At 37.3% G+C, this 11,102-nt stretch overlaps 1 protein-coding gene and 2 pseudogenes across 4 annotated transcripts in view; 1 reads left to right on the top strand and 2 right to left on the bottom strand.

Annotated features, from left to right (window-relative positions):
- The window catches only part of MTHFS (methenyltetrahydrofolate synthetase), a 56,101-nt gene that overhangs the window by 23,640 nt on the left and 21,359 nt on the right, over window positions 1-11,102 (top strand). The gene's annotated exons all lie outside the window — the stretch shown is intronic.
- On the bottom strand, window positions 1,501-5,137 carry LOC111723394 (annotated as a pseudogene).
- LOC100947846 lies at window positions 3,319-7,494 on the bottom strand (annotated as a pseudogene). Its single transcript, XR_001161042.2, has one exon. The product of XR_001161042.2 is annotated as a vacuolar protein-sorting-associated protein 36 pseudogene (transcript).

Here is an 11,102-nt window from a genome sequence, read left to right as displayed (position 1 = left end):
TAAATCTTTAATCCAGTGAGAGTCTATCTTAGTTAATGGTGAAAGGTGTGTGTCCAGTTTCAGTCTTCTACAGGTCACCAGCCAGTTCACCCAGCACCATTTTTTAAATAGGGAATCTTTTCCCCATTGAATGTTTTTAATTGGCTTGTCAAAGATCAGATAATGGTAAGTAGCTAGGTTCATCTCTTGGTTCTCTATTCTGTTTCATACATCTACCTCTCTGTTTTTGTGCCAGTACCATGGTGTTTTGATCACTATGGATTTATAGTATAGTCTGAGGTCTGGTAGTGTGATTCCTCCTGCTTTGTTTTTATTTTTGAGTAATGTCTGCTATTTGAGGTTTTTCCTGATTCCATATAAAATGAAGTATTATTTTTTTAAGATCTTTAAAGTATGACAATGGAGCTTTATTAGGGATTGCATTAAAATTGTATATTGCTTTGGGTGGTATGGACATTTTAACAATGTTGATTCTTTCCAGCTATGAGCATGGTATGTTTTTCCATTTGTTAACATCTTTAGCTATTTCTTTTCTTAGAGTTTCATAGTTCTCTTTATAGAGATTTTTCATTTCCTTTGTTAGGTGAACGCTCAAATATTTCATCTTTTTTGGCATTACTGTGAATGGAATAGAGTTCTTGACTGTTCTTTCAGCATGAGTATTGTTGGTATCTATAAAGGCTATAGATTTATGAGTGTTTATTTTGTATCCTGAGACGCTGCTGTATTCCTTGATCACTTCTAAGAATCCCTGGTGTTTTTGAGATATACAGTCATATCATCTGCAAAGAATGAAAGTTTGATCTCTTCTGACCCTGTGTGGATACCCTTTACTGCCTTTTCTTCCCTAATTGCAATGGCTAAGACTTCCATTAGAATGTTAAAAAGCAGTGGAGACAATGGGCAACCTTGCCTGGTTCCTGAACTGAGTGGAAATGATTTCAATTTAACTCCATTCAATACAATATTGGCTGTGGGTTTGCTGTAGATGGCCTCTATCAGTTTAAGGAATGTCCCTTCTATACCAATTTTCTTAAGTGTTCTGATCATGAAAGGATGCTGGATATTATTAAAAGCTTTTTCTGTATCAATTGAAAGAATCATATGATGTTTGCTTTTAATTTGTTTATGTGATGGATTTTTATATATATATATATGTATATATATACATATATATATATATACATATATATATATATATATATATATATATTTTTTTTTTTTATATCGATTTTTGTATATTGAACCAGCTTTGAGACCCTGGGATAAAGCCCACTTGGTCATGCTGTATAATTTGTTTGGTGTGTTGCTGGATTCTGTTTGCTAGGATCTTGTTGAATATTTTCACATCAATATTCATTAGTGATATTGGTTTGTAATTTTCTTTTCTTGTTGGGTCTTTTCCTGGTTTGGGGATCAAGGTGATGTTTGCTTCCTAGAATGTGTTGGGTAGTATTCCTTCTTTTTCTTTTTCTTTTTTTTTTTTTTAATAAAATTATTTTATTTAGTTATATCCATCTCTAATAGCTTGAAATAAAAATTTCTATGGTTATAATTGAACTGTATGTTACTTTATTTTAAAATGTCCCTTTTCTTATTAAAATAATTTCTAAACCACTCTATGTGCTCAACTTTCTGTTTAACACTTAGATATGGGTTTTTGGACAGGCCACATGTCACCTGCTCCATGAAGTGGCGAACTGGTCCTTGTTTTGGGAAATCCTCCAGGTATTTATTCAGAAATATATGTTCATGAAATTCTGAACCATCATCATTGAAACCTGCTTCATTGTTAATAGGGAATTCCCACAGCTTCCCTTCTTTTGTCCACTGGATCATCTCTTCAAACCCATTCTGAAAGGGCTGTTCAGTTAATGTCTTAACTGCTTAGCAAATTCCACATCCCAAAGTAAGGGTGATGTTTGTGTTTCAGGTGGTTCTTCAGTAAATGCCTTAATGTCAAAAATATTAAGTCTCTTCCTCTTGAATAAATCTCTCCTTTTTCTGAGATTAGGAGTCTTCTCTTGGTCAACATAACTGTCAAGTCCTTCATCAAGTTGAATCTGATGCTCTGGTCTTGTATTAACTCTGGCTGTAGCTGATCTGGCAACTTTCATATCTGATACTATGTTACTAAAACTAATTGTAGGTCTCCCTTCGTCTTTCTGTGCCCTTGAGTCTTCCTCATGTTCTTGGAGCTGCCTAAGCAGCTCTGACTTGGTCATCTGCTTGTCAAAATGGGACAAGGGAGGGAATCTGCAACAGCAGATGCAGCTGCCACCAGCTCAGGACTCAGGGTCTCATTTCTCTTCTTGGCATGTTCTGTAGTTCTTTGAAGCCTGCCAGTTGTAGTCCCCAAACTTTTAAGTGGTCTTCTCTTTGATGGCTTTGTAGTCTGTACATTCACTGCACTTAATTCAACTTTCATGCCTTTAATAATACCTAACAAGTCTTCCTATTTTCTTTTATAGTGTCTTGGCTCTCTGAAGTATTCTTGGAAATCTAACTGGTTGGAACAGACTGCTCATCTTTCTTGCCATGGATCACACTGCTAGTGCCAAAATAGCTTTGAATATTATTTTTTGTCCTGATTCTGTGATTGACTGGGCTCAGCTGGGTCTACTCATGTGGTTGTCCTCAAAAAGAAGATAGACTGGACTGGATGTCCAAGATGGTTTCTTTACCCACATAACTGATGCCTCAGCTGGAATAGCTGGGATTTTTATTTTCTATTTGTTTGTTTTTGAGACAGAGCCTTGTTCTGCTGCCTGGGCTAGAGTGCAATGGTGTCATCACAGTTTCACTGCAACTTCAAACTCCTAGGCTCAAGAGATTCTCCTGCTTCAGCTTCCTCGGCAGCTGAAGGAAAAGGTCGCCTTCCTTCGCCCCCAAGCCGTGTCAGGTGGCCGTGGGGCTGCATGCCACGGGTGCTCGGGAGCACAGGGACGTGTATCTATTCCTTCTTTTTCTATATTGTGGAAAAGGTTGAGTATTATAGGAACTAGTTCCTCTTTAAAGGTTTGATAGAATTCTGATGTGAAGCTATCTGGACCTGGGCTTTTCTTTTTAGGGAGATTTTGTATAGTTGATGCTATTTCAGAACTTAATATAGGCCTGTTCAACATTTCCACTTCCTTCTGGCTAAGTCTAGAAAGGTGATGTGCTTCTAAGTATTGGTCTATTTCCTTCAGATTTTCATATTTCTGAGAATAGAGTTTCTTGTAATATTCATTAAGGATTTTTTGAATTCCTAAGGAGTCTGTTTTTATTTCATCATTACCATTTCTTTTTTTTTTATTGATACGCAGTTTTTATTATACATTATACTTCCGATATGCATAATATATTCATACCTATGTACATTCCCAAGGGATTCAAACTTTTAAGACTATAAAGAAACTTATATTGGTAATTTAGATTTTCAAGGATCATTTTGAGCGTGCTCAATTTTGTTCTCAGGCACTGTCTTTAAAACCTAACCACCTTAGGAGTCGTGACTCCACCCTACCACAATGAAGACTCTTAGACTGTTGGACAAAAGAGAACCATTTTAAGTACTTGAGGATGAGAATAATGACACGATAAATCGACGTCTTCTAAGATTAGTCTGAAAACAGGGAACAAGAGAAAGTACATTCATACGAATACACATGGTTGATCAACAGTGGAATTCATATCAAGAATTTTTAAATACCAGAACAATTCATGACTCATTTCCCATCCTTTTAACACAACTAAAATACTAAGAGCTTAATCAAGCACTGTCTTGATTATGAAATCTAAAAGAACTTTTAACATACTGGCTTAGTATGATCAAAGCCTTACCACTTTTATATATTTTTCAAAGAATACTTAAAAAGAACACCAAGTTAAGAAAAATCATTTTAAATTTTTGTACTAATTTTACTGTATATACATTAACACCAATCATGTAACCCTGAAAACAATCTTTACTTTGTATCAAAGTAAAAAATTTATTCTTGACAGTAAATGACTAAAATATACCATTGCCATAAAGCTACAAAATTCATGCTCCTAAGGAGCAAAGTTAGGAAAGCAAAAGGAATAATCATTCCAGTGAGCACCGAGACAGAACAGTTTTGCACTTAGGGCCTAATTCATTGTATTTAAAAATAATTCCGATGTTAGAGGGAAAAGGACACATTATTTGTCAAAAAAAAATTATATATATATATATACACACACACATACACACAGATCTGAAAATAGTGAAGAATGCCCACTTTAAAAATAATAAAATCAATCATACTTTTTAATTAATATGATATTTGTAAAATATATTCATGTTACTTTTCTTCCTCTGTAGTTCACCTTATATAATTCAGATTGCTACACTTTTGTTAATCAGTTGTCACACTTAAGTAAATAAGTATATGAATCCAAATCATTAGAGCTAGATCTAGTAGTTCCAATAATCTTATTTGCAACTCATTTGATCTGGCGATACAGATTAATATTTATCCTTGTAAGTTTTAACACACTGAATGCCACACTAGAAAAAAAAATTCCCTTGTGGCCTTTTATTTTTATTTTATTAGCATTAATAAATTAGCATTTTATTAGGTCAAAGACCTGTGAGTTATATATGCTTCCTGAGGCCCTGGGCTCAAAACTCGTGTAAGGTAAATACAACTAACATGGGAATTAATGTGTTAAAAATCTTAGCCAGATGAGATATTTCCTGTGTATGTGTGCACAAGTTTGCCAGAGCAGGGTGAAACAGAAAGTGCAGCCCAGAGGAGGCAAGACATACAAATGCATACAGTGGTCCAGCCGATCCTAAAAGACTTGGGGGCCAGATGCTGACTTATCCTCCAGATAAACCTGAGGCTGGGTAATGGGGGACTTAGGGGATCTGTCACTACAATGAAGAGTCAGTGACAGGTTTGGGAAACCTACGGGTCCCAGATGTGACCCTGGGCAGCCCTTTTCCTGGTCTGAGGGGTTCTCCCTATGCCTTCTGGAGGCTTAGGCAAAACCATCATTACCCTTCCACTTCCCACTCCATCTCACAAAGAGAGTCTCCTGTCCTGTGGGATCCCTGAGTTTGAGATAGTGCCAGCATACTGCAGGCAGCATAGTGATAGGAAGTCAGGCAGTCCTCTGTAAAATTCATGCCATCTCTAAGCAGCATCAGCCAGCTTCTCTTCTCTCAATAAAACGTTTTACTAGAATACTCCACATAATTTATAATTACGGAGCAAAGAAAAAAATACTGCTGGAATATGATAGATTTTTTTAAAGTTTGTTGTTGAAACTCCTTGAAGGAAAAAGAAGCTATTAGTTTTCTACTTTCTATTTCCTGTCTGTGGCTTTGAGGTAAAAGAACACGAAGCTTCCTGTAAAGCTATGAAAGGTTCACTCTGCCCTTCCACCTGCACAACAGTCTAGGGAATTCCTGAGCTGTTCACCTTCCAAATTTTGTAATCATAACTCTGGGCATGTTTATACAGCTTTCTAATTGAGTTTCAAAATCCACAGCATTTTTTTCACAAAATGACATAGCTGCATTCTTTAAATGCCATGAAATCATCATTTAAAAAAACTAAAAGAAACTAGTTAGAATATATATTAAGTCCAATAAAATTCTCTCCTTTCACAAAGGTGTTTTACTTAGTCTGCTGAAGACATGCCTATGACTGTTTCTAAAAGCCCTAACAGGAGCCTCACATGGCACGCTGCAGTTCCATACTCTGTTCCAATGTTGTGCTGTTCTTCAGCCCCGCCTAGAGGGTATAACTTCCCTCATTAAAAAAATCCCAAAATGGGGTGGCGCCTGTAGCTCAAAGGAGTAGGGCACTGGCCCCATATGCTGGAGGTGGCAGGTTCAAACACAGCCCTGGCCAGAAACTGGAAAAAAAAAAAAAAATGGACACAGGAGGGCTAGAGAATAACTTCACTTATAAATAATAAGCCAAGCTGTCCCAGCAGGCCACCTTTCTTTCTCTTCTCTGCAAAACTAAATTCCCTTCTTTATAGAATGGTGAGATTTGAAGATCAAATTAAAATTCACCATATTTCAAGTTAAACTCTTAAGGTTCTACACAACTATAACATGATTTTAAATCCATACTGGCATTCATTTTTTCTTATTTTCCTATGTGTATCCTAAATAATCTTCCTGAATCATGCTACTTAAGCAGAAATGAAGAGAGTTTTTTACATTCTATTGTGAAGTTCCAATAAATTCCTGGGTGATCAGGGTTTGTCTCTTAGTTCAATGTCATACAACCTCTACATGAATGCAAGCACATGGACAAAAATGATTTCAAATGGAAAACCCTTAGCTCTGTGTCATAAATAAATTTGGGTAAAAACGCAAGCCTTCCACTGAGTCATCTCGGCAAAGATGTCCCATCTTCTCTGCAAGCAGCAACCTTTCTTTGGCCAGGAGGACAGACATTCCCACAAGCTTAGCAAACTCTTCTGATGTTAGAGATCCCTTTTCTGAAACTGTCTCCAGGGCCGAGGCCACCATTTCCTCTTCCTTGTGGGACTGCAGCTCGATTACCATGACACCGCTGTCAAAAACTTGGAGCCTGAGAGGTAATTTCAGTGCTTCCAGCATTTTGCACGCATTTACTAAATCTTCTGGTGAGAGCAATTCCATTCCTCGAGCGCGGTTTACTAAACAGTATACCTCCGTCAGTGACATGATTCCCCCTCGTTCCTGTAAAGGCACCTGCAATATCCCAGCCAGCTGTTTGGCCAGCTGCATGTGGTACTGTGTGCCGGAGCCGTAGGTTTCCCTGGTCACTGGGTTAGCTATTCCCATGCTCAGCAAGTAGGATTTAAACCTGATGGTCTCATCTTCTGTGATGTCTCCTTGTTTTTCTTTAATTTTATTAGCAATTGATTTTGATAATTCCACCATTTCTTTAGCCTTGATCATTAACTTGCTGAGGTCTTCAAAAGCCTCAGAAATGTTTTTGTCTGTTTCTTTTCTTTTTTCTTCCAGTTTCCTTTCAATACCTACAATTCCTACAGCTCTTATTCTTCCTGGCTGGGGTCCTCTACTTGTTTGTAATGACTGGGAAACTGGTACATTCTCCCATCTTCTCTGTGTCATTTCCTCTGATAAACGCCTATAAAACTCAATCTGACCATGTTCTCTGAAAGACAGTTTGATGTAGGAGTTCTTACTCCTCTGGAATGGTCCAGGTTCTTTGTTAGGAGGAGCTGTGTGAAGATGAACCACTATTTTGGCACTCTTCCCAATTCCAGCTGCCTGTTCTTCAATGAACACAATTTGGGAAAGAGGAATGGCCATGCAGCACTCATGATTTTTATGATCTCTCCAAATCAGATGATGTGTACTAAGAAGGAGTGTCCCAGCATCAAATTTGATCTTCTCCTCGCCGTCGTAGATGCGCACCCCGCGCTGTTGGATCACTAGAGTCTCGTTGATTTCCAAGAGGCCGCTGGTCCACACAAGCGGTCCATGGCCGCCGCCGGGCCGGCCTCCGCCACTGGCCCGCTCCCGCCCGCCTGCGCTCCCCATCATTACCATTTCTGATGGATGAAATTAGAGATTTTACTCTTTTTTTGTCCTGGTTAGGTTATCCAAAGGTTTATCTATTTTATTGATCTTTTCAAAAAAACCAACTTTTAGATTTATTGATCTATTATATAATCCTTTTGTTTTCAATTTCATTTAATTCTGCTCTGATTTTGGTTATTTCTTTTCTTCTGCTGGGTTTGGGATTGGAATGTTCTTCCTTTTCCAGTTGCTTGAGATGTCCCATTGAATTGTTAACTTCCTTTCTTTCCGTTCTCTTGAGGAAGACTTGCAGTGCTATAAATTTGAATATGTCTATAATTTTAAAGGGAAATATTTGTATTCATTTTTCAAATTGGTCCTTCTCCGAGTCTTTTTTTTTTTTTTTTTTTTTTTTTAGACAGAGCCTCAAGCTATCCCCCTAGGTAGAGTGCCATGGCATCACAGCTCACAACAACCTCCAACTCCTGGGCTCAAGCGAGTCTCCTGCCTCAGCCTCCCAAGTAGCTGGGACCACAGGCGCCTGCCACAACGCCCGGCTATTTTTTGGTTGCAGCCGTCATTGTTGTTTGGTGGGTCCGGGCTGGGGGTGGGAGATATATATTTTAATTTTTAAAATAGTAATTAAATACTGCCACAAAGTAAAGGTACATGCAGAATTGTTTTTTCTTTAAATAAGTATAATAACTAAAAGTACTTTGTTTGCCTCATCTGATTTCCTTCCTTTTCCATATTTTATGAAACAGGGGTGGCATAAGTATATATCTCCTTTTATTACTAATAACCTGATGTAACCATAGTACTTCAAATTCCTAACTGTATTACCAAGTAAACAAACTATCAATACTTACTGTTCTTTCATTTTTCATGGAAAAAATCTACTTATTTTAAATTTTAAATATACTTAGTATATAGTTAGGGTTCTCCAGAGAAACAGAACCAGTAGGTTTTGTGTGTGTGTATTTATGAGTGTGTTTATGTTTACATTTGTATCCATACTTATAAAAGCAACTTTATTACAGTGGGTTGACCCATATGATTATGGAGGTTGAGAAGTTTCCCAATATGCTCTTTGCACGTTAGAGACCCAGAAAAGCTAATGGCATAATTTAGTCTGAGTCTGAAGACCTGAGAACAGGGGATTTTGTGGTATAAATTCCAGTCCTTGTGCAGAAGATAAGATGAGATGTCCCAGCTCAAGCAGTGAGGCAGGAAAGAGGGCAGATTCCTCCTTCCTCTGTCTTTTGTTGTATTCCGGCTACCCCCTCTAAGGAGGGCCATGTACTTTATTGAATCTGCTGTTGAAAACCTAATCTCATCCTGAGAATTTTCACACCACACCCAGAAATTATGTTTCTGGTACAGTCAACTTGGCCCAGGCAAGTTGACACATAAAATTAATCATTACACCAAGAAATACCTCTCCTTTCCCTGAACCCTGCAAAATACATGTTATCATATTTCATTTTGAATTATTCTATGAAGAAATAATGTGCTTTACGCAGAAACCCAGTAGAGAGCACCTTCAGTGATGACTCATTTTCAACATCATAAAATTATATTTGAAGTTGCAGAAATGACTGTTATATATTGAATACTGTGTTGAAATGAGAGAGAAAAAGTTCATATGAAATAAAAACAATGAGGCATTTTGTCCTTCTCCTTAATCTCCTTTGTTCAGTGGAAATTCCTATTTACATTTAGTCTGCTTAAAACAAGCTAGATAGTTGATTGTGCATGCAACATTTGGGTTATTGCTTTTACTATTTCCTAGCACTGTGCTCCAAACTGCCAAATATTTAGAGAATATCCAGACCTCATTCCAGTCTGTATCAACTCATTCAAATCTTAAATCAAAAATACTAGAGTGGTCTATATCCACCTTGGATGCTGTGCAAGCATGCTTTTTCCCTCTCTGTCGCACATACACGCTCTTATGCCAAAGCTGCAACATCCATTTTTCTGTGATCCCAGTAAATCGTAGCTTTCTGTGTTAACTGGAGATACCCTCCCAAGTCGCAAATTTAAAGAATTATATGGATTGATAACTTTAGGTATTTCGTGACAATTCTTCATCTTCACATTTAGAAACTTGTAAGTTTTAGATTGGGAAAGTTACAAGTTTTGTAATTTTGATGAAACATTTTCTTAGGACTTTAAGTGTTTTATCTATACTAGCTCTAGTAATTCACTAGTGACTAAGGCATCTTTAATAAATGTGGTTGGAAAAATTCTGTTGGTTTTTATAATCATTATTATGTTTTTTCTATTTTTTATTTATTTGCATTTAAAAAAAGTTTGGAAATATTTCAGAATTTGGTGGTTGTAACAAACTACAAGAAAAAAGATCTAGCTGTATTACAAGAAAAATACCTGTTAAACAGTAATGGGTGGAAATGATATTATAAATTTGTCATATGTGACATATGGAAATATACATATGGAACAATGTCCTTCTTTGTTTTGCTACACTTATTTCTTTGAGAAGAATATGTTGATTTTATTTCATTGGGAGTTTGGCTTTCTAAAATTGCCTCAATAGTTAATTGATAATGGCAGTCAACCAATAATTGTGCTTCATTTATGAAATTTGCTAACTTTCAAGTTCCTGTTGATTTGAGAAAGGTAGTAGGGTAGGCATGGTGGCTCACACCTGTAATTATAGCACTTTGGGAATCTGAGGTGGGAGGTTTACTTGAGGCCAGTAGTTCAAGACCAGCCTGGACAATATAGTGATATCCCATCTCTACAAAAGATAAAACATTAGCTGGGCATGGTCGTGTGCACCTGTAGCCACAGTTACTTGGGAGGCTGAGGCCAGAGGATTGTTTGGGCACCGGGGTTTGAGGCTGCAGTGGGGTATGATTGCACCACTGCACTGCAGCCTGAGTGATGGAGCGAGATCCCTTTTGCAAAGAAGGAAGGCAGGAAAGAAGGGCGGTAGGGAGGAAGAAAGGAAGGAAGGGAAAGAAAGATAATAATGATAACTCTGACAGTATACCTACCACTTTGAATAGAAATACTTAAAAGCTATCTTAAGCTATTTTTATCCTGCAGAAACTTTATTTTATAGGAGAGGTGAGTTAGATGTAAGCAGAGGGCTAGGGTAAACTGTAGAAAGTAAGATAAATTATTTATGTATGTGGTTTTGCAACATTGCCTTTTTGATACCAGAAGTGTATATTTTTCTCACTAGTAATTCTTGAGAAAAAAATGTCTTGATGGCATTTTGTAGCCATGTTCCGCGTGTGTGTGTGTTCACTGGCTAAGTCACAGTACAGTCTTGTCCACTGCAGGGGTCCTGAACACCTGGAGTCTGTCCCATAGTCTGCTTGGCTGTGTAAGAACTTGCTCTCTGTCATCTTACCATGTTGTAGGAGCACCACATCAGCTTCCTTTTTTGTTTTTGGGTTCTGTCCTGATCCTGATTTGCAGCAAGAAGTTTTCCTTTAAGTTGTCTCTGGGACTCTCTTTTCAGTGTTGTTTTTAAATGCCATTGGGTTATCTCTGGGAAGTGTAGATGTAAAATCTTCCATTAGAGAAACTGGTCAAAAATCTTTTTTTTTTTTTTTTTTTTTTTTTT

The sequence above is a fragment of the Otolemur garnettii genome, unplaced genomic scaffold (assembly GCF_000181295.1).
Source record: "Otolemur garnettii isolate 467f Iridium unplaced genomic scaffold, OtoGar3 scaffold00011, whole genome shotgun sequence".
In the NCBI taxonomy this organism is placed as follows: domain Eukaryota; kingdom Metazoa; phylum Chordata; class Mammalia; order Primates; family Galagidae; genus Otolemur; species Otolemur garnettii.
Note: the sequence above shows the minus strand (reverse complement) of the source record. Positions and strands in the feature narration are given on the sequence as shown.